At 30.0% G+C, this 4,746-nt stretch overlaps 1 non-coding gene across 1 annotated transcript; it reads right to left on the bottom strand.

Annotated features, from left to right (window-relative positions):
- Positions 1–2,973: 2,973 nt before the first annotated feature.
- On the bottom strand, positions 2,974–3,047 carry TRNAV-AAC (transfer RNA valine (anticodon AAC)). The gene has a single exon. It is a non-coding gene; the product is annotated as a tRNA-Val (tRNA).
- Between the last annotated feature and the right edge of the window lie 1,699 nt (positions 3,048–4,746).

Below are 4,746 nucleotides of genomic sequence, written 5' to 3'. Positions count from 1 at the left end.
ATGGAAGAAAGAAAAGAAGAAAAAAAGAGAAGGAAAGAAAAAAGAAAGAAAGAAAGAAAGAAAAAAGAAGAAAAAGTTTTTCTTTCTTCTCTCTCTCCTTTCTATCTTTATGCGCTTCCACTTTCTCTAAAGGTTCCATTTTTTCTCTAAATTATGTCTCTTTTGATAGATTTCTTTCTCTAGAATTGTATCTCTCTCCAGAAGTCATCTCTTTAAGATTGATCGAGTAAACAGATTTATTTTAATGATTCTAATCTGATCTTAGCAACAAGAGTCCTAATCTACAGTCGTTGGATAGCATGCTGGCACCCATCTTGACCAGATCTGAATACCATGAGATTTGATTATCTGTAATTTTTATTGAATTATATATATACTAATTCAATCATAATTTGATTAAATCATCTTGATTAAATCGATCGATTATCGGATAGTGTCATCTGATTAGTCATATTCTATCTTATCGATTTCTCTCTCCTCTAATATTCTCATTCTATATAATTTATGAACTTAATTAATCTGATCCATTTCTTTGAGCCTGAATTGATTCTGATTAAGGGATTTTAAGCTGCTCTATCAATAGGATACCATCCAAGCCTTTATTAAGTATTACAAGATTTAGTCTTTGTCGATCTTTATTGAACTATCTACTTTCAATTCTAATCATGATCTGATAAAGCTATGCTGATTTGACGGATCGAGATGTTAGATGCTACTGCTTTCGTCAACTATATGAGGATGTTAGAACTTATGATTTTTTTTAGTGATGGCTTAAGACTGATAGAAGAATGTATTTTGAATAATAGATTTTGAAAGATACTCTCAGGATTGATTTTGTTCGTTCAGTGTTCTGCATAAGGTAAGTAATGAACGATCTTCTTGAGATATTTTATAATTATTTTAAAAATAAATAATTAATCTTTAAATTATGCATAATTTATGAAACTATGTTTTGAATGAAAAGTGATTTATGAAATATCATGATTTCTTGATTTATTATAAAATATGCATATATTCAGTGCAATTATGATATCTATATATTATTTTGTAAAAGTATTTGATATGGATCGAATTTTATGCTATTAGTCTAACTATATTCAAACCCTGCCAATAAGGGTTATATGTTGATTTTCGACCCTGCTAATGGAGGGTTATATGTTAGTTTTCGACTCTACTAATGGGGGTTATACATTAACTTTCAACCCTACTAATGGGGGTTATACGTTGATTTTTGATCCTCCAGATGGGAGTTGTGCGTTAGTTTTCAGTCCTACTAATGGAGATGGTGCATTGATTTTTAATCCTGCCAATAATGATTATATGTTGGCATTCTGATTGAGCTCATTATTTCTGATCCTGCCATGAGAATAAGTGTGGTCATAGTCAAAAACTGTTAAGTTGTATATATTTTGTTTCAATAAGATATATATATTTATATTTATGAATATTTGAAAAGATTTGATTTTGCATTGAAATTAGCTTAGAATATGTTTATAAACTGTTCATGGTATTTATTTTTGAACATTACATCTATGATAATATCTAAAATATCTAGTTGAGATATTCATTACTTATTGGACTATCAAGTTCATCACCTCTCAATTTTATTTTTTAGATTCAAATAATTGATTACGAATGCGGGCATTATTGAAAGAGGATTTCTCTTTAAAGGCGAGACTTAGCACAATCAGCTTCATTAAACTTATATCTATTTTTATCATTTCTAGTAAAACTTTATTTGATATAAGATATATGAATTTGGATACTATTTGAATTGGTTAATAAATCTAAACTATGAATTTTAGTATTTTAATTAATATCACTATATTATTTTATATCTGTTTTGAAATGTCTTGCATGTTTATGAAAAAAGTTCTTCATAAGTATACGATGGTTGTCATGACCCTTGACTCATGATCTCGAATCAGAAGCGTGATACACATAGTGAGTGTGGCATTGTATATAGCCTTATTCTTAACTCTCTTATCCAAATAGGCCATTATATCAACCCACCAGGGCATTGCATGCCTTGCGGTATGAAAATAGGAAAGGCCACAAGAGGTGTTCACGAAGGATTCAAATTTCTATGTTACAATTCAATCTATTTTTGAGTTGTAATCATAGAGATTTTTTTTCAACAACTGTTATAGGATGTGTGGCTTTTTCTAACCGTAAGAGTGAGCAGCATGATATAATTTTTCTCCTTTCAAGACATAACATGATTGTAGGTCTTCTTAAGCCCTAGATAATAGGAAGGTGGATTTATGCCATTCCAGAATCTAATAAAATCTAAAGTGTTTTTCTTCAGGAAATACCTAGTGAACTAATTTAGATTTACAAGATATAAATCATAGACTTTGGCAAAATATGTCTCAGCTTCATGAAATTTAAAAATTGAGGAATGTAGGTCTAGTTGATGTAATACGGGTAGAAGAACTACTGCCATATCAACTTTTCCATGCTTTGATGTTATGCTATAACTTTGCCAACTAGGGTTTTTTAATTTTTCTTTGTCGCTTCGAAGATTATTTTAATGGCTGTGAAAGAAAAAAAAAATGATAATTCTTTGTGGGGGTACTCTGATATCATAGCTGGTGGCTAATAGCAATTTTGGATGAAAGATTCAAATTTTACTGGTGGTTTTCAGTAACTTTAAAAAATGATGAATTCAATTATGAAACAGATTTAGGAGACAATTGATTTGTTTTCTATTGTTTCCTTAGCATGACATTAACTGAGTCTACATGTTGATATCAAATAGTTAAAAATATTTAAGCTGCATCAGCTGTCCCCTAGATTTGCTAATATTGCCTTTTTTGGGTACAAGCTAATATTGCTTTGGCTTTTGGCATGGACACAACGATCATGTTGGTTAATTTACCACGGCCACATTAATGAATTCATAGACGATTACTACATCGCCGAAGAACCAGCCCAAAAATTATGCTGAGGAAAAAAAAAAACACCCAAATCTGGCGTCGCCCGGGCTCGAACCGGAGACCTTCAGTGTGTTAGACTGACGTGATAACCAACTACACCACGACAACTCCATTAATCCAAGAGAAAGCCAGAACTTTCTTAAGAGGGATCAATAAACTCCTCATCTTTGGGACATACTTTTAACTACCCTATTTCAACTGAATCCTAGCATGCCAAAAACTATAAAATGATGATATGCTGCACGCATGCCACTAGAACATGTGATAATGTGCTATCTAGAGATATATAGAACTACAACTAAATCTCTCCTCTTATTTGAATTGAAGAAAGAAAAAGCTAAAAAAAAAAAATTGATGACCATTTTTGCTTTCTTACATATGCATCTCATGAGCCGAACATCGGGGCCCTTAACTTTCTTATACTTTTCTCACTGGATGGAATTCTACCATACAAGTTATAAGAAGGAAACATAATAGATTTCAATAACTCTAATTTAATTCTTAGTATTAAATGAAGATGGCTGCATTAAGTAACATGACAACACATGCATGAATGCATGCAAGTGCAATTGCATAGAGTAAAAGGCCCTTAAAAAGGAACATGTATGTTATACATCTAGTCTCTCTATATATTTTTTTTGAGAAAGGAAGTAAAATTTGACCAAATAGTTTGTTTTATGATGTATTAAATTTACACATTTGTCGCAAAAATATGAAACTATTCTTAAAATAATTTTGTAATTGTGCTTATTGACAAATATTAGTTATTGAAGGGTGTACTCTTGCCAAATTGGCAAAATCTTGTAATGTTGAATTGTTGATTCAAAACATGTTAGTTAAAACTCCTACTTTTACTATGTTTTATGATCTCAATAACATTTTAATAGGCTCCTTTTTCTTTTTTATAAAAATATAAATATTTATTACTATTGCTGTTATTATATAGGAAAAGGACAATGTAGCTAAAATCCATGTTACCTGAACAATTGAAAGACAAAAAAAAGGAAGAAGCCAAATTGTTATCTTTGTCAATTTGAAGTCTGAGAAAGTCTTCATTTCAATTCCAATCAACATGCATTTAAATTTTCAAACTATTTACAAGTCTGAAGAGATTAGAGGCATTCGCAAAGTGGCACTCATCGATAAGCCAAACTGGTAAGGCTTCTTGCTCAAGGACTTTTGGATATTAAATCCAAAGTAGATATAAAGGCCTTTGTGATCCATAACTAAAAAGAGAAAATTATTATTTATATAATATTTTTAATATATTTTTTTTATGAATTTAAGGTCAAATAACAACCATAGCAAATACCAAACAAATGCCATAACATGTACCCAATGATTGTGATGTTCAACAAGCTAGCAGTTTTGAGCTAAACATAGTTTTCTTTTGCATTAGTTTTTTGCGCAATTTTTATTGTAAGTTATCTTGGTCACTTCGGTCCAAACTATGTACAAGTTTATGAGAATTTATAAATATAAAATTATTTTTGACTGTATGAATATGATATTAGACAAGATATATTATAAAAATTTAAAGTATTAGTGACGACATTAATGACGAAAAACCAAATCGTCGTTAATAATAATCTTTAACCACCCAAAAAACAATCCAAAAAATTAGCTGTCGCTAATAGTATTAGCGACAGAAAAGAACTATTAGTGACGGCAAAAACCGTCACTAATAAATTTAAAATTAAAAAAAATGATTATAATTATAATTAAATTAATTAATTATCGACGGCTATAAGCGATAGAAAAATTTGCCGTCGCTAATAATTTTGAAAAAAAATTATTTAAAAAATTA

Source organism: Elaeis guineensis, chromosome 13 (genome assembly GCF_000442705.2).
Source record: "Elaeis guineensis isolate ETL-2024a chromosome 13, EG11, whole genome shotgun sequence".
NCBI classification, from domain to species: Eukaryota; Viridiplantae; Streptophyta; class Magnoliopsida; order Arecales; family Arecaceae; genus Elaeis; species Elaeis guineensis.
The sequence above is the reverse complement of the archived record's forward strand: the minus strand, read 5'-3'. Positions and strand labels throughout refer to the sequence as shown.